We start from the raw sequence: 25,260 nt of genomic DNA, 5'->3' as shown, positions 1-25,260 counted from the left end.
CGCGTGTGCGCGATTTTTATTTTCTTCTGTTTGCTTGACAAATTTCTATTCAATTTCATTAATTCGTCTAGTATGTAACGTGACGTGAATTCATAATCATTTACACCACACCTATTGTTTTTTCAACAGTGTATTAACGTCCACTAAGCTTGCGTGATCATTGCATAAAATCGATCGGAACGCCAAACCCAATCGCACGTAATTCGGTTATCAAACGAATCGCTCTAAAAGTTCCACCGGCCGAAAGATCCTTTTAAGGCTTAAAAATTCAGGGGCAGCGCATTACCATGATAATAAGTAAGAGCATCGCGTACACACGCGAAGGAGAGAAATCGAGCGTCGACCTCGCTCTTTTCGCTCGGCACACGCGTGACTCATGCCGCCGAAAATTTACTCTTCCCTCGGGGCCTTACGATCACGCGACCGACGCTGAAATGCAACGAGTGTAGATGGTGTTCGATTTTGGACGATATTCCAGAGGGAAATTCAAATTTCAGGAGCGCAGCACGTTTCCAAATGACGAAGCGTGACTCGTCATCGATGACTTAACGCGGATTCTGTTCTGCATACCCAAAGCCACGAGCTTATCGAACTCATACAAGTTGTTCTATGGAAGTTTGCTCGTCTGCAAAAATAAATCAGATCAATGAATCACTCCGATAACTGCGTGCACCCTTATCAAGCGTTAAATATAATAAAATGTACAGGAATAGGCTTCCTCTTTGAAAAAAAAAAAAAACGATTACATTGAATAACGCGAATGACACAGGAGGGAAGGAAGTGACTCAAAGTGGATTTCCAGATTAGTCAAACGGTAAAAGAGAGTAATCGCGCCGATACTGCGTCGCGAAAGTGCGCGAGGCGGTTTCTTCCTTTCCAAGCGATTATTCCGCACGAGAGCTCTCGTGTATGAGTGCTAAAACAAGCTTATGTTAAATTATCGAAGAAACCCCCGCATAATAGCCCGCATCGGCGAATATCCTTCATCCCGTAACATCAGCTGGTCAAGCATCGGGCCTTTAAAAGCCCCCTTGACACGCATTTCGTATATGGCAAAATCCTCGCGTCTCGCGGCTATAATTGGATAAAAAACGCCGCGATGATCGGCTCGCCTCGCGCGGCAGCATACATTCATACGGCCGAAAAGAAAAACGTTTAAATCGCGACTCGCGCCGTTTATGGACTTGCGCGAGCTTTTTTTTTTAAGGGGTTCGATGCTTCTTTTTTTTAGCGACGAGACCAGCCGGTGCCGTGTGCGTCATGTGTCTGGCTGGTGCTTGATGGGGTTGGGGGTGGAGGAGTTTTTTTGTTGTTGTTGGCTCGCGATTTTTCGACGTTAGAGTTACAAAGTGGGAAAATGTTTGCTTGGGTTAAACAGCATTATGGGACGATATACACTAATTGAGCATTGTGTTACGCGCAAAAGAAAGAAATTCGCACTATCGGGCGTTACCACTTGTGACTCATGTGGGAGATAAACGAATATGCACCTTCTTCGTGAGATATTCAGTTTTTATTGTCGTCGTGCAGAAGTGTATCGTAAAAAAAAGCATCGAGTATATGATTCATTACACGGCTACTGTCTTCGAAAGACAATAAAACGACGTTTAATTTAACTCAACGAGACATTAGTCACTTTGTAAACACTATTCGCAACTATTGTTAACCCTACCATACCGATCCACAGGCATAAGTAATCGATACTCGCGAGCGATTCATCTCCCCATAATCGCCAAACAGCCGATCCCAGAGCGGAGTCTCGCGAGAAGAGTCGGGAATAAAAAACTAGGCGCAGCGCATCGAATAATCGCGCGCGCGTGTGACAAACGATTCCGGAAGTCGATGTGTCGATGCCCGTATTTGGTTATGTCGACAGAGGCGGAAGCTGGGATGGATGGAGAACTATGGTACTGCATCGCACCCCGGTTCGATCGCTCGTTGTGTAACGTACACGGCTTTATGTTCGGCTATGGGATCGGTATGTAGTGCTTGGCCATATGCTGATAGGCTTTGATTCTACTTGCTCGCCTCGCGTTTTAATGTATCGGAACATATTGTTGATCGGTGATCGATTAGCGCTTATGAGGAGGAGCTTCTGGGTCAAGGATCGGAAAATCGGGTTTTTGAAGCGAGGCTACTCTTTTCTATGAAATTCGCTTGCGTAACCATTGGGCTGCTGTGATTTCAGGAAAACGTTACGTCTGCCGACCGAACTATGAAATCCCTTAAAATACCTAACCGCGCAACTCTCGCCTAACGCTTACTTAGCTAATTACAATCTCGGCATTGTCAACCTCACGACATTGTCCCAGTCTGAGCTCCTCTGCTCTTTCAACATGGAAGTCCTCCTCCAAGCTAGCATCTACTACAAAAAAAAAGTCAAAGCATATCCATCCTTTCCATGTGCTCATCAAAAAGCGATTATCTGGCTTTATCAGCCTCAGGACGAAGGATACCATCATGGTGTCCTATGCAGCAGACGATACGAGCTGAGCACAGAGAATGGAATATATATATATATATATATATATATATATATGGGAAAGAAGAGGGGAATTCCCGTGACACGCCCGCGCCCGGCTGCTGCTGTCCGGAGTCAGTCGCTCGATAACTTCGTGAGTTCGTTCTGCATGATGGGGGGAAAGAAAGTAAGGCTGTGTATACTTTTGTGTGTGGAGGGTTCGACGCTGCTGGTTTTTTATTCGAATGCTGCGCTGACGTTCGAATGAGTTTTATAGTTCTTCTTTTATGCTTTTGAAGGGGTAGGAAGAGTATTTAAATCGAGGAATTCATCGAGTATAGTTGAATTTATACACACGTTCTACAATTACACAACGCACATAATCGATTCCAGGCGTGATCCTGCCTTATCTATAAACACCTCCAGCGTGAGCTATATAAACCGTCGAATAAACCCCGTTAAATCATCCTCTCCCAGCTCGGCGCTGTCACCATCCAGAGCAATTAGCTTCCAGCGCGCGAGCACACCAGGACTGCAGTAATCAATCAGAGCCACCCCTCGCAGTCTCTCTCCTCTCTCCGTGAATATACTATACATGCTTACTTAGCCACACACACACACACATACGAGAGCGCAGAGTTCGATCCCCCCGGAAACACCAGGGTCAAGCTCGCGCAGAATCCGAAAATTTCGTCTACGAAGCTCTACGGCCTTTCCCTTGAACCCTGATGGCTCGTTCCTACCCCCCCCCCCCCCTTGCGTTGTATTGAGGCTCATCAAGGTTCGAAGCGTGGGAGAGAGATATGCCTGACGAAGCTCCTTTTTTCCCCTGGTATATCTCTGATGTGGGGGAGGTGTGTGTGTGTACCTATATTTCGATGATTTTTCTTCTTTGTTCAAGCATCGCTTCAAGCTTCTGGAAAAATCTTCTTCTCCAAATGCAGCTTGTTTAATCGATATATATATAGAGAAAACCTCCTCGGAACACGAAATATCCTCCATTATATTCGACTTAAAAAATCCTCCAGCCATATATATTCGCAGGACTCTGAATCTGAATACCTCAAACCGGGCGTGCAAAAAGCCGAGAATTCAATTGAATAAACCAGTCCCAGCCATCGGGCAACAAAAAAGAAAAAAAAAATCGCCCACCTCCACACATACGCTGCTGGGAGAAAAATATAAAAAGGGCGACTTGCAGTGAACGTCCTCTGGCTATATCGTGCGTCGCGGGGTGACTCATGCCGAGAGAGAGAGTCGGAGTCGCCCCCAACGTGGCTTTTGGGTGTGGTGCAGCCAGCCAAAGCGTGAGAGGAGAGAGAGAGAGAGAGAGTAGCGTACGATCGATCCGAGACTACCACTGCAGGATGCTGCTGCTGCTGCTGCTGCCGCCCGGCCGGCCGGCAGCGGCAGAAGCAGCCTGGAAAGTGAAAGGAAATGTATATTCGCGTCTGCGGGAGTGAACAATTTTTGGATTTTTTTAGAGAAGCTTGACAGGATGTGTTAGCGATGATTTCTCTCGACGCGATTAGGGATATTTAGATTCGATTGAGAGGTTTATTTTTGTGCTTTTGTTTGTGCGAGTTTCTCTCGATTTGAGAGAGATCTGGGATTTGTTTTGACTCTGTTAGTCAGCCTACTTATAGGAGTTATCTCGCTGATTGACGTCGAAGGAGGCGTGATTTTTAGGCTCGATTTAGTGTATGAAATAATTATTTTTCAACGAATATACCGAGAATAATGTCATAGCTTATCTGCCCAGATGTAATCGTTTCGTCTGAAGAGCCTTTTCTATATCGAGTATTGTTACTATGATTCAAAGCTTCTATCGATTAGGGAAGCGAACCCTTCTTCCTAATAAAACATAGGGCTCTTTTCCTTCTCCTGAAACAGTATTGACTCTGCACTCATATCCAGCACGAATATTACCATCCGCCATACGATGACATGAATCTGAATAGTTATAATCTTATCACTCGCACAACAACTAATCGTCAAATTCCTCATCGCTGACTAACCACCTCCAAAATCGATCGTCCATGCCCCCAAAAACCCATTCAGTTTTCCTCAATAAACTCGTCTACACACAACAGCTTCTATTCATCAGCGATAGCCTTACGTAAACGCCTATATTTTCCCGGCGATTAACTTTTCCGCGTATTCGAAACTAACGCTCACCGACGTACTTCCTGGTCCACACACGCCCATAATACAGACATAGGGCGTGACGCGCATCCGGTTTTTCCGAAATGTCCTCCCGCCGCAGGTACCGCCATGTGCATGTCGACGCGCGCGCGCGCGCGCGCATGTGTGTGTTCTCTAGATAAGATACACACAGAGGCTCATCTGATGCGATATAGACGGAGATCACTATCTCGAGGAGCTGCGCCGCGGACACGTGCGTCTCTGGGATTGGAGAGAAGAGAGACGTCATGTGTATCGCTCTTTGTTCCTGTTTGACGATGAAAAAACGTCCGGTGCGTGGGTGGAAAGCTTGATCGCGCTGTTTTTTGAAAAACGATTTTAAAGGCGGTACACAGGAACGAGCTTCGAACGCGATTATCGTTATCATTAGTCACCGGCGCATACAATAGACTTTCTCTCTAGCGAATATTTCGGCAAACCCATTACGCTTCATCCCTCGAGAGCCAAACGAGCCGAAAGCACGCGAAGAAAACGCGACGATGACCTCCGGCTCGTGTGTCGCGATCCTTATCTTCCGGGAGAATTCGGAGAGTTACGACGAGTCTATAACTGCGTGTACTGCATAATCGACGGCATGACAATGCCGATCGCGATGCGATAAGATAACGCCTCTCTCTCTCTCTCTCTGAATGTGTATACCTATACATATACGTTCCGTCATGCTTTTCCTCGAGTCGATTATTCCGATGTGATGGCTTTAGTGAAGATAGTGTTGGAAGAATAGCGTTTAAGGTTCGATGCATTTTTCATTGATTCGTCTCGCTTGTTTCCTTGTTGGCGTGGTTTTATGCGTGGGAAGAAGGATGTGAAGGATGAGTCTATCTTTCGCGTGAAAATTTACGACACGGATTGTGACCAATAATAATAATAATATTTACTTCGACGATATATAATTGAGTATTGTAAGCTATATGAAAGTACGAATTTGAATAGCACGTCCAAACGTATAATCAGAATGTAATGATCTAATCGCTCGGAATATTATCATACTGGGTTATTTGATAAGGCGTTAAATCTCAATTACCGGTCGATGCTATCGATACCGAGTAAATAACGTACGGTATAATACTATCTTTTTTTCCAAAATTTTCGAAAATAATCGCAAACCTAATACGACCCTCTAAAGCTAAACGACGTTGAACGCAATACTAGCTCGAAGGTCTTCCCATGGAGTATCGAATTTTCGGCAAAAGCCTCCGCTGACTCATCGCCACATCCATAGGGTCACCGGAGATCTGCGACGCCGTTCGGATGTCGCTTCGGTTTTTCGACGAATCGAGCACGTTTAACATGGGCGTCGGCAGCCTAATTACCGCCTCGATGTCGTCGTCGTTATTCAATTACGCCCACAGCGTAGGTGTACAGACAGTATCGTTTCGAGAGACGATAGAGATCGGTATAATCGGCTCATCGAGTCATTGTTTGGCGAACGTAAATAAAGTGGCAAAACTACGCCGCACAAAATTTTAAGAGAGAAAACTTTCTCCACCCACGCATACAGTCGTCGCATTATACCTACGCACTGCGAATTTTCACGACAGTCGCTCTCCTACGTCCCGCGTAAACAATCGACAACAACAGCAGCGGAGAAACTTACAGAAGAAAAGTGAAATTCAGCGATATGTACACACACACACACACACGGAGAAGAAATCCAGTAGTCGTATGTACCCATGCGTCGAGCTCTATTGGAAAATCGTCGCGGGGAAAAATTAGGCCGCGCGAGACTTTCCGGCATATCGCTGCGCATAGTTTGCGCGAGTTTCGCTGTGGATGCGTCAATCGGTATATCGCTTATATATTTCGTCTGGAATGTACAAACTTGGACTAAAAGGAATGTTTTATCAAGGCTGAAATTCACCAGGAAATATCGTGCGTTGCTTCTATAGATAGCCGCAGCGCTTATTAAAAACAAACGCGTGCATTTAATAATCATCGCTTATATCGAGTTATGGCAGCATTCCTTTGCATTACGTACCGCTACTAGCGTCACTCACAAGCAGGAAGATAAATTTCACATTGCGTCACTCGATTAGTCTCAAAATAGACTATATTTCCGAAGAAGCCTCTCGAACGTGGGAGAATTTTACAAAAAAAAAAAACAAAAAAGAAGAGACAAATTACAATGGCAAAACACCTGCCCCATAACTCATCAACGCGTATTCGGCGGTGGCTATAGCAAAATCCAGCGCAGCATCGATAAAAGAAACGAGTATTATATAGTACAGTGGCACGAAGTGGAATCGATGATGACGACGAGTTGAATTCCACGAGGAGGAAGAGGAGGGCCGAAGAGCGTGGAATATAACGGCTCGACAGGTGGCAGGTTGAGAGCAGGTTCTCCTTCGTCTTCTTCTCTTCTCTCTCCTCTTCTTCCGCGTGATCTGTGAGAGAGAGAGACCCGTTTTTCGCCTTGCGGATAGCCAGGATTTCTCTCGCGCGTATGGAGAAGTGCGAGAGCAGCTTCTTGAGTTTTTGGCGTTTCCATAAACTATACATCGCATCATCACCCATATATCAAAAGGCGAGTCTGGCGTTTCTCGATTCACACACCACTTAAAGTGTCGCGATACAATATAAACTCTCCCAGCTAACCCATAGAGAACACATGCTCACACACACGCACACACTCGACGCAGCGTCGTTTCCCACGACCTCCTCGTGATTAACATTGCAAATCGTTAATTACACTCCGCGCATCCGGCTCCCTTCATTTTTCCCATAAAAGCGAGATCGCGAATCCTTCAGCGCTGCAGGTATTGTGTATGTATACTGTTGTCTTCGAAAGGTCGCGGCGAACTTGAACTTGGCAGGAATGTGGAGCGTGATGCTCTCTCTTGGCTGTCGTCGCTTTGATTCGTGGCCCAGACGATGATGCGTCGTCTGCTGCTGCGGGTATTTTAGTACAGAGAGGTTGAATGGCTCGTTGTGCTGTCGTTAAATTATTAGTACTCTTTAGAAGGCGTGATTTTTTCGATGTAATTTAAAAAAAAAGCAAAATTTAACACTTATACAGCTATACATAATACGAGCGTCTTCTTTCTCCTGCAACGAGTATACACGTATACATACACAGCAGCAGCAGCAGCTCGCATTCCTCCGTAATTTATTCGCCGGCAGAGGAGCCGCTGGCATTGTCGGGCCCGAGGAATTTCCTTCGCGCTGCTTTTCCTTTTCTTGTGGATGTATACCGCGAGGATTTCTCGGGATGTCTCGTATTAGACACACACGCGCGCGCGTGTACTCACGGCTTTGTTCGCCTGATTGCTGATGTTTTCGCGAGTGACTTCCAGTGTTTTCTCTAATTGAAATGTTTGTATTACGGATTTTCTGGATTTAAAATTTTTCGAGAATAATCTCGAGCACAATAAAGCCTCCGCTGATATTTTCTCGAATACCTCTCCAATATACATAGCGAAACTCCTCGGGGAATACAACTTCTAACCCGCCGGCAAGTCGTCCGCTATAACCGGCTCTAAACTTTTTACAAAGAAGCCGCAGCTCTCCACCTCCTCGCATTTAACGGCAAACTTTCGACCCGCAAGCACCGCTGCACATCCTTCGCTAATTTTCCTCATTCTAGCTCGCGCCGATAAGCTTCACCGCTGTAATATTGTAGATAGAAAATTCGAAAAATAAGGTACGACCAAGATGGCACACAGTGTAATATCGTGCGCTTGCGTTTATTGCTCTTTAATGGGCCACTCCTCGTAAACTTGTCATTTGTCGGCGAGGCTCAGTTGTAAAAGGCGCATCGTCGTCGTAAAGGCCTTCGATGAGCGTATATTGTATATACGTACCATGTGTGTGCGTGTGCAGAGGAGACTCGAGAGAGCCGGAAGTCGCGTAGCCGTCTCTTTTATTTCGCTTACATTATACGCGCGCGCGCCTTCTTTATTTCAATTCGAGCCTGTCGTAAGGATTTTTTTCGAAGAGAATTTCTCTCTCTCTCTCTCTCTTAAAAATATAAAAGCGTCTGATCGATAAATAGATAAAGAGCTCGCAGCTTTCGTCTCTCCTGCATAAGGTCGTTCGCCAATTAGAGAGAGTCGCGCGCGTTATCGCTTTGGCTAATGCGCACTCTCCTTCGAATCTGGAACGACGGGACGCTCGAGCGACGTTTCGTCTATTTCTTTCTTTCTGCATGATGTTGCCAAGGACGCGTCTTTTCATTTCCGATGCTTGATTTATTTTTCTCTAACATCGAAGTCAGTGTACAAAAATCAATCCCCCGCGCGAAACAAAAGCCTCGTCCCCCCCCCCCCCCCCAACGCCCCGTAAAACTGCTTATTAACCCGTGCCTTAAAATTCCACTCGCGCGAACCCGAGGCATCGAGAGAGACAGAGAGCAATAAAGAGCCCTCTCGTAAAGTGCCTCTGGCGATAATTTTTCCGTCCATCCGTCTTTCCTTCCTCTCTCTCTCACACACTCGCTTGTGGCAGAGAGAGAGAGAGAGAGAGAGAGAGAGAGAGAGAGAGAGAGAGAGAGAGAGAGACCGCAGAGACTCGCTCGGCAGTTCGTCATTTCCGATTGACAATTTACCGAGTGTGCTGTGCAGTTTGTATGTATATAGTAATATTCGCGTGTCGCCTCTTTCTTCTTTACGACTGCGGAGGTCCTCCCCCTTTCCAGAGTCGTATTTATTTTCGTACGTCCTTTGAGGGATGGAAGATTCCTGAGAGACTACGAGCTGAGAAAGCTTTGCTTATTCTTTAGTGCAGCTTTCGCTTTCCTTTTTTTTCGTAAACTCGACATGTATGCATCAGCCGTTTTCTCGCTCGTTTCGGAGCGATCTTGAAAGGTTTCGTTTGTGGCTTGTTCGTTCGGCGAAGCGTTTATTTGAAATTAGAGTGCATTCTTTGGAGAACTCTCAGAGTGAGAGCTGTACAAGTGGAATACATCGTTTTAAGGCTAACTATTTGGATGCAGCTTTGTTACCAAAAATAAATCCATCCGGTACGAGTCACCCAAGTCCATTCAATAACAGAAGATTCGAAGATCCTCGTCGTCTCCCCCTTTCTCCCTCGAAACACAAGGCCTTTTTCATTGAGCCCGAAGCAAGAAGAATTTCCCTCACAGACAATTCATCGTCGGATTATCTCGTTAACCGCGTCGCAGAGGAGAGAAAAAGTAATCTTGCCCCGAGTCATCATCTTCCTTCATCGAATCACGTCGTTTCATCTCTCTTATATCCGTTCGTTCATTCACGCCCTTTACCCACAGCAGAGCTTTTTTCTTCATTCATCGCTGAAGGTTCGTGTGTAGACCACGTGGCCGAGTATAGTACAACTGACAGAAGCAGTAGCGAACGCTAGAACGGGTTTTTATCGCGTTTTTGTGCTGATTCGATCTGGAAATGTAGGCTAGAAAGGTCAAGTCTGATCGGTTCGGCCTCGTTGACGTCTGTGCGCTTTTATCGAATTCGCTATTTTTACTATATATAGAGGTTGATTGATCGGGTGTTCATTTCGAGATAGTTAGCGCTTTGATGATGATTCGGTTATGGTTGGTCTCGTTTAGGTTGTAATAAATGCGACACCAAGGTCGGTTTTTAATTCAATTTGGTGCTTCAGCTTTTTCTTCAAAATAAAAGCAACATCGTTCTGCAATCGATAAAGAATATGGAACCGCACTCTTCGAGCAAACATATATGGTCCTCGCGAAGAACACTGTCCTTATACGTTTCACAAGGTTCGCCACTTGTACGCGCGAGAAAGCTCCGCTGCGTCACGAAAACACAATTACAATCTTATACAACTTGCATCGTTACTTAATTTAGCCAAGATTCTGCGATAAACGTTGAAAAATTTCACATTGCATAAAAACGCGTTTTCACCTTCTCCCCTTATATTTTTAGCCATATCATAACACCTTGAACAGCTGGAGACGAGCGAGCAGCACTTCCTATCCACAGAAGCGCATCAGCGGATGCAATAAAGAAACGAAATAAAACGACGTCCAGACTCGGACAAAGTACATTCTGACTCGCCCCGTGGCCTTGAAAAGTTATAAAACGAAGAATCCGCGAGGTGCAGTATAGTCTTCGATGTAGCGGAAGACGCGCGACACATACACACGCGTGTGGAGATCCCCGAGGCGTGACAGCAGCGGAAACGTGGCTATTTCCAACGAAGGCGCGTTTCTCGAATTCTTAAATGCGCCGTTAAAGCGTGTACAAGCTGCTCCTTTGTTAGGTGCGGGTAGGTCTGCTTCTGGGATTTACTTCGCGCGTGATTAGTGTGGTACATCTGTTAACGCTGCCATGTGATTGTATGAGGGATTTGTGGATGTTGAGAGATTCTTTCTCTTGGTGCAGAGGTTATTTTTCAGGGTTATTAGTGTGAGGATGTTTCTGATTTTCAATTTTGAAATTGAATCGAGCGCCACCTAGCGACGATTTTGCAAGCACGAGAATCTATCGGATCAACAATAGAATTGTCTAAGAGAATCTTTACGCGTGACAATTGACAGAAGAAACAGATATCACTCCATTCGAGCAAAACAACAATCCTCACTTTTGATTCACAAAGCGTGTGACTTTACACACCTCCGATCCATCAGATGAAAACCAAGTTTATTAACAGAAAAGAAACCCATTGAATCCTAGTCTACCGCTTTGTCTTACTCCACTTTCCTCTCTAAACCTCAACGACGCGTACATCCATCACATCACCTAAATAGCAGAGCTGCTGCGTGAGAAATATGGAACAAACTCGTTTTCTTCCATAAGTATACATACAAAAGATCGCTCACGCATCAGGTCCATAAAACGCACTATTCGCACGCGTCTCAGCTGTGCACCTACTCACGCGAACGCGTAACTCGCGCATAAGTATACGGAACTCTTGAGTGAAATCTTGATATGCTCGCGTCGCTGCTCCGATTTTCCATGCTAATATAGAGAAAAAAACGAGCATTCCAGGAGTGCGCAGCATGTGGGTCGAGTTTTTGCGACTCGCCGCTAGGGGGAGGCTCCCAAACACGCGAGCGGATCGCTAATTGACGCGAGAGCCAAGCGACTTTTCGGGAAGAAAGCTGTATACTCACTGCTGTGTGATATGGTGGTGAGGCACGCGAGGCTCGTTACTGCTCTATACCTATACGTATTGGCTGTGACAGGTGGCTGGATTCGATTTTCCCGTGGAAAACGAAGATTTCTCATTTTAGGTCCCAGTTAGGCTCAGCGTGTAAAATATCCATAAAAAAATGTTTCCTCGTGACGTAATACACAGAATCCAGCCTCATTTATGTAGAGCAGGCCGCTGACGTCAGGTAAATCGAGAAATAAATACACGCATCGCGCAAAAGGAGAAACTCGCGCGCGATCGAATAAGGCATCGTACTCTCATTTATTCTCATTTTCGCATTATAATGAAGTCGTTTCACCCGACGCGATATCGGCGTCTCTTCTTAATTTTTTTTTCACTCGTCTCTCCGAGCTCGCGCGATTCCCTCCGTTTAAAGCGTTAACGACACGGAATATATCGCGTCTTTCTCTTTTTTGCGCGCGCGCGCTTTTCATTTTAAGTGCAACGGCTTCCATTCGGTGCACGAGCTGCGGCGATATGTGTGTATGAATACAGTTTCTATAGAGAAGGAATTTGCAAGTTTTACAGTTTTGTAGCGCATCGACGTGACGAAATGCTTGTGAAGTTTATAGTGTGCTGTATCGGGCGATTCGTCGTTTTGCTGCGGCTGGAATTATTTTGCTGTTTGGGTGAAGCTTAAGGAAAAATAAGATTTTTGTTGCGCGTTGCTTGATATAATTTTACTCTGAAAATATATGCACACTGCAGTATAGTTTAATAACCTTCCGTCAGTAGGCGCGATTACGAATCATTTTGCTCGACTCAGCGTGACAAGAGGTCATCGACTTTGATGCTTCTCGTACGAAACGATTTTTCAAAAGTGGTTTTACTCAAACAAATAATCAGTCTTCTCTCAACTCAGCTCTATCAGTTCCAAAAATAGTGCCCGCATCAGTCATTTAAAACACTTCTTCCTTTTCCAGCGACATACACACAAGCATAAGCGGATCTCAGGGATGCTCCGATGGAAGCCAAGGCAGAAAAGTATTAGGACCACTCACACAGCTCACTCTCTCTCTCTCTCTCGTTTAGGTATAAACGCTTCGCTATACCTGTATATAAGACACACAGCTAGACGTGCGCCTTTATTCATGCGCCAGTAGACTTAGGCCAGGCCAAGTGCAGCGATCTCATTACTCTCTCGAAAGTGGGTCGAGCCAAGCGCTGCGGCTCTATACATACGTGTAACGTGAGAAAGATAAATGGATGACTGTGTGCTCGAAGACGTTCGTCGTGATTTTGCGTGTATTAGGGAAGCTTAATCGTCGGCTGACGATTTTTGGGACGATTTATGTTCGGTTAATCGACTGGATTAAACGTCGCTCTCATTGTCGTTTGTTAAACTAGTTTCGGTCGTTCCGTTAAGTCGATAAATACAAGATTTTCGTTCGCGGTTACACAGATAAGATACCGGACGATGTGAAATATTGTTGTCGTAATAGCCGCGCGTGTATCCCTAGATCCATAATCTTAATTTGCTCGATATTTAGCTTAATAGATAAAGTATTAGTTCTCTCGCACTTTGTCCAGCGAAGCCGATCGTTTTACACTATACTTAATTGCTTAAAAGCTGGTAATCAGCTAATTTTACAAGCGAGATTAAAAGCCGCGACGTGATTAATAAACTTATGTAGGTTTACGCTCGCGTTTAATCTGCTTCGCTAGAAAAAAAACCTTGTACGATCTTTGAAATAAAAAAAAAACGCGATTTTACGGTAAAACGGAGAAGGATTGTTTTTAGACGCGATCCGCAACCGATCCACTTTCAGAACAGCTTTCGAAAATCCATAGAGCTTTCGGTGTATCGCGCGACCATAAGAAAGTCGGACGATGTGCGCGCGGACAAAGTCAAATAAATCTGCTTTGATGTATACAGCCAACGTGTATGACTAAAAAAGGCCTGACCTACTGAAAATTTTACGGATCGATTGCGAATTCCTTTGGCGCATTTACCGAGTCAGATCGAGAGGAGAGTGAATTTTTTAAATTCTGACCTATTCAACCGCTCGGAAGAGACGAGTGTCGGTGGAAGCCATAAAGGGAAATTACTAATTATAGCTCCTCTGTATCCAACAATAAACCGTCCGCCTATTGAGAAAAAAAAAATGCTCGTCAGAGAAAATCGATTGCTCTACGAAGTTCAATGTCGTCTCAGCGACCGAAGCTTCTACACATGCTACACTCTCGTAGGCGGCAAGTTTTACGCGCTGTATACAGTCACGTATTGCCCATAAACACGCGATAGTTCATTGCGCTGCAGCAGCCCTTGCGCGGGGAGGGTATTAATTAATGCGCTTAATCGGGACGCGATTGGCGCGTTCAAGTAGACCGTGAACTTGGCGTGTGGCGGCTTGAATTAATGCGAGGCGCACGTGTGCATGTAGGTTTCTCGCGGCTACGGTGTCCGGTGCAAGAAAATGGTTCATTGAAAGTTTGAGATTTTTTCTGTCTCTGAAATTATAAATTATAAATAGTTGTCATGATAAAAATGTAGTATCCTCGTCGAAAGCGAACCACAAGTGGCGCGAGATTACAATTTCCGAGTCGAAAAAAAAGACCCAACCGATTGCTGTATAAAATGTCCGACCGCAAATCGCGACACTTTGTTGCTCTTCGCTTCTCTCGGCGATACGACGCGTCCGTGAGATAGCAGTATTTTTCGAGAAAGTTGAATTTTCGAAATTAACGTGCCAGCGAAGTATCAAAAAAATAATAGTAAAAAAATCAAACGATAATTTTTCGTATATTTTAAAGCTCACGTTTTCCTATGATTATCTCGTCTGTGCGAATTATCATTAGTCAGGGTCGTATGCAAACGATATGTGTTTTATAAATTGTATCGGCTCGCGAATTGAGGCGATAAAATTTTAGGATTTATTGGACGTTGTCCCTGATTTATCGACTGATGGATCGAATTTGCGTCGATTCTCATTTGAATGAAAATGCACAACTGCGCCGCATGACAATGAAGAGTAAAATAAAAATCAAGGCTGTAACAGAAGCAGTACTGAAACAAACAAAAAATGGGTCGCCACGAGATGATAAAAGCCGCCGAATTCAATGGAAATCAAGGTCGGAGTCGTATAATAGGCGAATCCACGCGACTCGAGGTCGTTGGACGGGCTGCGCTCGTTTCGTGTTTATGAAAACGTCGTGCGCTGCTGGCGTTGCGGTTTGAAAGGTGCTCGCTTTGTGCAATTAGAAAAGTTTGTTGCGATGCTTCGGAAGCGTGTATATTACCAGTGTTATCGTTCTGCGGATGCAGCGACGACTGGCTTTTTAAACATTGATTAGTGCGCTGGCCTGACGTTGTTTGAAAAACACTTCTATTCATCATCGTAGTGCGATTTCGTTGTCGCTTTGGTATAATGTTCTTTGTTAATTTCGTACTTGATTGCATTGACGGTAGGATATTTATACTTCATTTTTCCAAGCGATCGAGCACTTTATCTCCAAAATTCGCACAGGAAGCTCGCTTCATTCCAGCCGAATGCGTAATCTCCACATCAGGCGCCAGTGCACATACGCCTGTCCCACATTTTGTCAAAGGCATCGTCGTACGTACAAAAATAACGCGCACAGAGCGCGGCGGCTCCTTATAAAAAGTAAAAACTCGAGCCGATTTTGGAATCGAACTCGCGATCCTGGGCCTTGAGAGGAACCGGCGATCGGAGTCAAGAGCAGCAGTGTATGATGTAGTCAGGGACGTCTGACAATGTTTTGCAGTCGATTTATCAGCGATGCAGTACACAAGGAGCTGCTTGAGTAGTCCGGAGGCGATATCGCGTTTTCTGGGAATCGCGGAGAGATGCAAGGTCTATTTGAATTTATGAATTGGTGGATTGAGATTTTTTTCGGTTGTTGTATGGTCGATTGGGTCTAGCTCTGAGGTCTGATTATGTGTCTATTCTAGGAGTTGGTGTGGTAATTGAAAGATATATATATCGATTTTTTAAATCACGCGTGTTCTCTAATTCAGGGCAATTTTTGCTTATCGTCAATACACGCGAGTGACGTAACTTGATTCATTCATCGTTGTTAGCTGTTCTGAGAACTTGACGAAACTTGTAATTGATTCAAAACCAAATCGGTTAAGACTCTCTTTGTGCGATTAATTGTTCATCGGTATGTATATAATAAGCGCCTCCTTTCTCATACAAATTTTGTTTATACTAAATCACTTTAATACAATAATACATCAGTGTTAATATTGATCTCTCCAAGTGTCCCTCAGCCTCAATTGAAAAACACATCCGACAATGTTGCATAAAGCGTATACACTTCCTCAGTGGTGCGGGTCAACCGCGCTACGTTAAATAAAATGAAATACGATGCTAAAATGAATCGTGACGCAATCGTTTAAGAAGCAACAGTGTATCTTGATCACTGAAAAAATTGTTTTCCCGGCTGTACATCGATTTTTGTACTCCAGACGCTTCGAAATTTTCTTCTTCTCAGTAGCATAGTTCTCGCCGAATAGTTTTTATCTCTAGATCCCGTCCTCGCTTGGCTAAGCGCTATCTGATGTAGCTTACCGGTATAATACTATACACGGCCTACCGGTTGGCCACCTGTTCTGGGTCAGCCGGCTCAGAACTGCAAGGTCAGCACCGCGTGCGCTTGGATCGAGGAGAATCCGGTGTCCCTCTACGCGAGCAACTGGACGATCAATGGATCGCGATTTTATACGTGATTTTTGTGTAAAATATTCTATTCAGACAAAACCTGTTGAATCTTCATCGTTACTTGAGACAGCTCTCAGCATCAGCCTTAAATAACCTTAAAAGCGCAGCATATTCAAAAATGCAAACCCAAACGTAGCAAGCCTTAAAAAAAAATAAAATAATAATAAAAATAAAATAACTCGTTCCCCAAACCTCGACAGCATGCAGTCATCGCCACTAATACACCTCTCGATCGCCATTGGCGGAGAAGCTGTTCGCGGCGAAATCAGACATGCACCTACTGCACAATGCACACGCTATACTATATTTATACGCACACGCGGCCTCAGTCTCGAAAAGCGCAAAACAAAAAGTAAAAGAAGAGCCAGAAAAAGAAACCCCCCCACGTCACACGCATACCAATATATACTTGTATACGGAGAAAGGCCGAGGCATGAGCGGACTTTGCGATTCCGAGTGACCTCATCCTGATGTGTTGTACGTATACATCGACTAACTCATATCTGGGTGTGTAAGTATGCGTGTGTATACACAGCTGAATTATGCGAGAGGAATTCTTTCCGCGCGAGCTATATATAAAACGCACATAGTCGAGAGAGTGACGAGAGAAGCCGATCATTAGATTGCCTTGAATCATCGATGATTGTGTGTACACTTGCTGTACGCGTGAGTGTATAGTTGAGCTCTTATCATCGACGCTATTAGACTACGGGTGTATTTCAGCTTTGCGTTTCACGAGGATGATGATGCTCCGATGCTAACGTATGTGTTTGTGAAAAGGAGTGTGACGTCGGAATGTGACGAGTTGAACTTCTCTATGAAACAAAGATATCCAATTAGTTTAGTTCACATAAGAGCACATAATCACCTATAACATATTCAGTGTCAGCTGCATCATCGGTCAGACCTGGAACTTCATCCGCACACGTTGTATAAGTCATCATCTAGTGAGTAGAGAAAGAAATCAATTCCCTCGGCGCGAGATTCGATCCGAGGCCAGGTCGGTCGCGATTTTTCACGATAAGGTCAATCGATTCCTTCGCCTCGTGACTGACTTTTTGCCGACGCGACGCGCGATCATTCCCGTATTACACACACTTTTAGACTATTAGCTGTTTTCGTCGCGTCGAGAGAAGCTACGTAATCGCGAGAAAAGGAAGATGTGATCGGGTGATTTTTGTTTTTTAGTTAGACCATGGCTCGTCGTATCTGTTATGGTCTCTCAAACGAATTTCTTAATCCAATCAATTTTTTCTCCACCTTCATTAAGTGCTATCGATATTTCATCGCTGTGGATGAAAAACACACGTATTCAATGGGGTTTTTTTTTTCAATCTTCGGTAGCTTAATTTTCTAAAATCTCATTAACGCAAGCAACAAAGTTTCATACACCATGTTACCACGTGCGAGACCTTCAAGGAGCCTCGCAAAAGCCCATCGTCCGAAATCCGGCGTTTTTAGCCTCCCCCTCGACGTCGTCGCGTATGACTCACACAGTAACGTAAATGTGTGTAACGTTCGTCGGCGCTGCTGCATTTACACGACCAGAGACCCCCTGACAAAACATATGTGAAGCAGCACAGATGCCCGACGCGATGCCTCAATCAGACGACGCGCGAGTATGTACTGCTCGGGATTAAAGAAGAGAGGAATTCGAGGGTCTGATTTATATCTGTGCTCTGCGTTGGTTGACTATACGAAGAGGATCGGATGTAAGCGGGGTGTCCCGCGCGTTATTGTTGTGGGAGACGTTGCCTTGGATTTTTGGAAATTTTTCATTGATAAGCCACAATCTTTCGTCAAAAAAAAAAAAAAAAAAAAGAAAAATCCGAAAAAACTATAGTAGACTCTTCATCCGGTCGAGCTTGCTTTGTACGAGCTTCGTTCACACGCGGTTTTGTCAACGGCCTATACGAAAAACAGATGCGTCCATCTCGCTCTCACTGCTATTTTTGGGCCCTCTCGAGCTGCTGCGACGTTTATTTTCATGGGGCCAGAAGATGAGTAGAGGAATAAGCCTTGTTTGCCTGCTACATGATTTTTCGGAAGAGTTTCGAGGGGGTCGCTTTCTGTGTTTGTAGCTATATTTTCATTGAGCGAACATGTGTAAGAGTGTGGCACTTTTCCGGAGTGTCATAGGTGAAGTATTCGATTAAAAATATTCAAAATATTAAAAAAAATTCGGCTCTGGTATTTCGACCAAACAAAGTCGGCTACACCCTCGAAATAATCCACGCCAGACTAATGGCTTAACCAGCGGGTGACTCACCGGTGCAGCTTGCGAATAAGTCGACGTCCAAATATACCGTCCAAAAACTATCCACTATATATATAGTGTATTCCTCACACTAATCAAGCCTCATTTTCGCATCGTCACTCGCAATCGCGCCAAAATCACTATACCAAAGTATACTTATCAAACATCAGGCAAACTCGCGGCCCCATATACGCGACAGTGATCGAAGAACCGCAAGTTCCAATGGCCCGCTATCCCGCAGAACAGCAGCAGCTGCTCGTCTGCCGGACGACCTTGACGGCCAAATAAGGACACCCCTCGCGGAAAGGTGGCCTTGCGTAAGGCCCCCGCACACGCGCCTAGTGGTATTATAACGTTCGATTTCATTTTGAAACAAAATTGCGCCCGCTAGCTCGAGTCTCTCCGTATGTGTATATAACGACTATGCGATGGCGATCGTCGCGCACGTGAGCCAGCGAACTTTGGCGTTATATATATATATATATATATATATATATATATATATATATATATATATATATATATATATATATATATATATATATATATATATATATATATATATATCTTAGTCATCGCGAAATAGAGGCGCCGAGGTTCGCGACTTTTTAGGGGCAACGACGTGGAGGAGGCGGAGGATGATGCGTAATGTTGAAAGTGAAATTCGCGCGCGCGTGAGGCGAATTTTTGTTTGCGAATATTTTGTAGGTGGTGTACTATATAATAAAGCGCTGCTGATGGTGGTGAGAGTTGCGTCGAGGGAAAGCGAGAACGTTTTGCAAGGATACGTGATTTGAGTGCAAGTCTGCGGGTTACGGGAAGTTTGTTTGTTTGTTGGTTGGTTTGGAGTGTGATTTTCCAACTGTTTGCTGTGAAAATTAACGTCGTATGCTTGAGAAGCTTTAAATCTACGGTTAATACAATGTAAAAACTCGGAAAGCTTGAATTTAACAAAATCCTCCTCCTTAAAAAAAAAATTCAATCCACTCGGAATAAAACATTGCACGATAAACCAGCCTCAGCAGCAACAGCCTCGACTTGTATATATATATATATATATATATATATATATATATATATATATATATATATATATATATATAACTACGGGTGCACGTCGGGCTCATCTCAGCGTCTGCGGACGGGCGAGAGAGAGAGAGAGAGAGAGAGCAGGTGCGCCGCGCGAAATCAATACCGGAATACGCACACACGCGGCCCCGACGTACCGCAGGTTCAACGCACCGCGCCTAAGGAGAAAGAGAAAGAGGAAGACGACGTAAGACGGGAATATGCTTCCTGCTGATGCTCAAGCTTATGTTCGAGCGGAGAAAATTATTTAGCTGTAAGATGTGCTGATGTCTCTGGGCGGATAATTCTGATTGCGATTTTCGGCATTTTTCAGCTTTACAATATGATGGGGTTTTTGCTTGATTGATACTTTGTATTTCAATTTAAAGTTCTACGCAACGTACGTAAGTTTTCCCAATGTAAAACTATCTTATTAATTTGAAAATAAACTCAAGCGAGCAGAGAGTCTCGCGGTAATTCCCTTTTACAAACTCCGAGAGGCCACTAGAAGTCGGCCTACGCTTCGTGCTGGCGAAGTAGAAGACGAAAAAGGAGGTCGAAAAATTATATTATCGTCGACGACTGAATAGAGCCGAGGCGCCGATGCTCCGCAGTATAGTTCGCGCGGATAATCTGGATATAATTGGTGGACTTGCGGATGGCTTCCACTGTAACGGTCTTTTGATAATAAAGCGCCGAGAAAAGAGAGACTCCTTTTTCCTAGTATTTCAAAACTCGGGGCTGTAATTGATTTTTGTTCGTGTGTTAATCAGAAAAGCCAAATCTGCAAAAGTCATACGTATGGCATTTAGCGACCGCAGTGGTACGCATATGGATCTCTGTATATGAATATGAGTTGGTTCGATCCACAATCCTATAAATTCACATTTACAGCCCATATCGAGTCCTCGAAACGATTAACATATATAAATTCCGTGTCTCGCGGCTCGATTTCCAAGGCGATCGTCTTTTACATCGCGGAAGCGCGTCGATGCTCGCGAGACATTGTTCCATTTGGAGATCGTTGCCCAACTTTCTCCGTACGAGGAGAGCGCCAAGCGCGCGTGTGCTCTTCGATGACGTGCTCGCGTAATTTTATAAAAATACGAACTGCACGCCATGACTCGCTCGACGTTTTCTCGCTATTTTAATTGCCATATACGCGCTCGCGTCTAATGGACTAGGATTTCGTTGTGTGTTTTTTTTTTTTTTTTAGATCAGATGTACAGCGAAACAGAAAATTATTCCGTTTACAAGCTCGAAGCGATCGATTTAACTGTACGCGTCGTTATGTATAACAAGTACGATTTTTGAATAATTCTCGACGCTCTGCCTCGGAAAACTTGAAAAGACAAAAGCAACGCCAATCACGCTTCTCTCGGCCACATTGCACGGACGAAAAATCCTGGGGAGAGCTGCAGCCACACACACACACACGCGCGCGCGCGCGCGCGTATTATACCTTCTCTCTCCCTCTTTGACATTCTCTCGCCACGTGCTCTCGAACTCTTTTTCCCCTTCTGGCAGATCGATCGATTTCCAGCGAGCATTGCACCGTCGACGTCGTGTGTGTGTGTGTGTGTGTAGGTGGGATGACGCGAGAAGCGCCGAGAAGCTGCTCGAAAAGTCGATGGGGATGCTGGAAAGCGAAGTGAGCTGCGTTGGGAGATGAGAAATTTAGTCGGGTTGTATACCGCTTACTGAATTGATTCTATCAAAGTAATATAGCCCGAAAAAAGGTGATAATCTCAGAACGTCAAACATAGTCCAAATCTTTTCTCAAGCTCGCCAGCACCACGTCGCGCCCTTGAATCTATTTTCAGCGACAAGCTCCTTCGCAGGCCAGGGCGACCCTCCAACTCACTTTCTTCTTCTTACTCCTTCTCCAGCGTGGCCCTCCTCTGACGTATACGCGTGACTGTGTAGGAGAGCGCACGTGCTGCTCTTTTGTCGGGATTTCACGTCGAGAAATTTTCGAATGAAAATATTGCATGTATGCTGCTATCTAGTGACGTCAATCCGTTGAAGCTTCGACGTGATTCAATTTTCGCATAAATTCTCAAACATCGAAGCTATCTCAAAACGTCCAATTTTTTCGATTTAATTATACTCTAAATACACAGACTCCACTTTCTCTCTGTCCTTTGATTATAGGCAAAGTCAAGAGAGAGAGAGAAGGAGCCTCAGAAGCCGGCACAAAGAACCGCGATGGCGAGAACCCCCGAATAGTCTACAGTCTTGTGTGCTCATATATATATGGATGTACACAGGTCCTATCGGAAGGAGAGTAAGAGAGCGCAGAAGAATCGCACACGATGAGATACCGGATAAGGATCTCAAGTTCGAGCCGCCTCTATAGAAAAAAAAAACAATTTTCTTTTTTCTCTCCGTCACAGCTCTCCGATGCAAGTGCAATCTTATTAGATTCAAATTGGCCTCGAAACGACTGCAAACGGGGCATAAAATTGTGATACGTTTCCCGACACGTTTAAACAGCCGTTTCCGGCTCGTACAAACACGAGACGCGAGACGAGTCCACGAGCTTTCTCATCTTATTTTCATTGCTAATGCAGCGCTCTTGGGAGATAGGCGAGTTTGGCCTTATGCCAATCCACCGACAACGAAGCGCGACTCTATACGTTCCTCTGCGCCTTTCTTCCAGGTCTCTGCAGCGATTCTCGCTGTGATTATTTACATTTACGCAAAATTTTCGAAGAAGAAAAATACTCCCCAGCGATTCTCCATACATTCTTCGAATCGCTTTCGTCTCCCGCATCGTAAACGCCGAAGCCACTCAGGTATACACTTACAAAAACGAGCCACCTCCTAGCTATATACAATGCGGGCAGTTTTCGGTTTCGGCGAACGCTGTGTGGCAACGATATCGTATTTCGAACTCTTTAAGCGACGATGCGATGCTCCGCTGTTGGTAACCTTCGATGATTTTTTTTTTGTTTTTTTGCAAGTGCCGATATAGGAAAAAAGTTATTATTCAAGGATTTTTCGTTTTTACCGTTCCTTTTTGCGAATATTGTATAAACGTCGTGACGCGCTTGTGGTAAAAATGAGCTGAGGTATGCCAGCGATAATACGTGAAAAATATTGCTGGCTTGATAAAGAAATACGTGACATTATTAATTAATTATAAATTTCTGCTTGGAGACTTATATCGAGGTTTAATTTTGTATTCAAATGTGAGACAATGTAGTTAATTGGGAAGATTGAGTTTTTGAGGAAGAATTCGAATTAAAAAAGTTCCGGGGTACAACAGGATGGACTATGCTCGCGAAGGAATTTGAATCGTGTACGAAGGCAAGATAAACTTCGTTGAAAAGTCCAACTGAGCTTTCCAGGATTCGTTTGTTTTGAACTTGTGATTTATTGAAAAAGACGAGTAATTTTACCTAGTACATATAGCGTTGTTGTATTATCCGTTACTCCTAATCACACCAAGGAAACACAGGCGTAGAATAACGGTCTAATTAGTTGCGCAATTTGGTTATAAACGAAAGTTGCTTATTACGACAGCAGCAGCTTCAAAAACACTTCTAAATGAATAAAAGCCAGTAGTTAAGCCACAGCTGCACTACACACTCTGCATGAATTTTTAACGAAAACTGCTGCCTCGGCTAGTCAAAAGTTTAATAAAGATAAGTTCGTAACGAGTTTCACTGCATATTACCCAAAAGAGTCTCTCAAAGCTGACTTAATGAAAAACTCTCCTCCTATAGATCGAGCTTTCACATAAAAACCAACCAAAAACTACCACACATACATAGCCTCTCTCCATATCTATGACCAAAACAAAAACAGACCTTGAGACGATACGCGCGTTTGAATTTCGCGGGGGCGCTCGTGAAATTAGCGCTATATACACACTCGAGATGCGCACGAATTCATTGAATAACTTGGCGCTCGTGCCAATTTTCCCTCTCTTTGCCCTCTCCGTCGACGTCGTCGTCTTATTACTCTAGACGCGACTTATTGATTTTGTTACTCGCGGTTTCTCTCTCTTCGCTGGGACGGCGAGTGTGTGAGTGCGTGTGTGTAGACGCGAAGAGCGAAGAGCTTATCTGTTTGTGTGGATTGCGCGATTTATCGCCGCTGCAGGGATGTCGGACGTTTATTTTGGCGGCTGCGGCTTGTTTTTCGAGCCGATGGTCATTAGCTGTTCTAACGATGATTTCGATGTAGTGCCGATTAATTGCTGTAATCCGACACGCTTGACTTTGAGATATTGCGATTTAATTGATTTTGGGTGAAAAACAAAAATTCTAAGGAATTTAATACGGTTACTGATAGTACTACGGATTTTTTTTTTATCTGCGTACGTATTGGGTGACACAAATATGATTCTTTGTGTGTGCCGTCGCGCCGACGTTTCGTTATCAGCACGAGTCTCCCTATCATTCTGCAATCACACGGGAGTCATCTATACTCACACACACCCACTATCTCCGGCGGAATAATATGCCAAAGTCCAGTTTGGCGTTGAAAAAAAAAAATTGATTCTAGTGCTTTTCAATTTTCGCTGAAAAATTCAATTTGTATTGCAAGTTATTATTATAGCTTATTTCATCAATGTCAAATTCACCCCGATGACGATAATGTCATAAATATTCAAGCGGCAGTTACAGGCAGCAATGTAGCTCGATTATTTGCAAAAACTCCGACGATCAATTCAGCGATTATTAATTTAACAAGAAGCGCACACAGTTTAATCGAAACTGATAATACACGAAGTTGAACAAAAAATTGTAATGCGAAAGAGAAACGCCGTCCAGTAGACTGGCAGTGATTGGAGCTAAAAAGAGATAATGAAACGAAACAAAGGAAGTGTATCATTTATGATATTTCAGTAACAACCGGATAGATCTAAATCAACGAGAAGCGCTGCACCCTAATTAAACTCGATCGCTGCGAATCAGCGAAAATTAGACGGGTTATTTATCGGGAAGCAACAATCGAGCCTCGCTGTATGCAAAAAAATTAATTCTTCGAACAACAAGCCCGATAACGCGTGAACAATGCCAACTAAAATATTCCATCGATCGTCCCCGCGACGGGCGAACGAATCAATATAATATAAATCCAACCGCGACCGCCCACTCATAGTTACATAAACCACCTACTAAACACTACCCAGCGCATCCGAAAATTCGCCAAACGAAGGAATAAATAATCTCGCTTCCTCGTTCGGTTTTTTTTTTCGCAACGCAAGACACGCGCGTGATCAACAGCGAGACACACACACACACGTTCGCATAACCTCAATCTGCATCGCACAACCGGCGTGTGTACGAGCATAATACCCCTCTCCTCTGTCGTGACGCAGAGACGGAGAAACTCGTGATCGATCTCTCTCGCGCTTTTTTCTCCCAAAAACGGAGGTGTAATGATGATATTGGAAAAAAAAGGAAGCAAAATTCAAAATTCCCCCGAAAATTCGCAGAGCTCCAAACGGCCGTTACGCTATCGCTAATCAGATGCCCGGC

General features: G+C 44.3%; 1 protein-coding gene across 1 annotated transcript in view; it reads left to right on the top strand.

Moving 5' to 3' along the window:
* Positions 1-25,260, top strand: part of Arp1 (actin related protein 1) — a 36,028-nt gene that overhangs the window by 1,717 nt on the left and 9,051 nt on the right. The window lies entirely within an intron of this gene.

This window comes from Nasonia vitripennis, chromosome 3, assembly GCF_009193385.2.
Source record: "Nasonia vitripennis strain AsymCx chromosome 3, Nvit_psr_1.1, whole genome shotgun sequence".
Lineage (NCBI taxonomy): Eukaryota > Metazoa > Arthropoda > Insecta > Hymenoptera > Pteromalidae > Nasonia > Nasonia vitripennis.
This window is presented reverse-complemented; position numbering and strand designations above follow the sequence as displayed.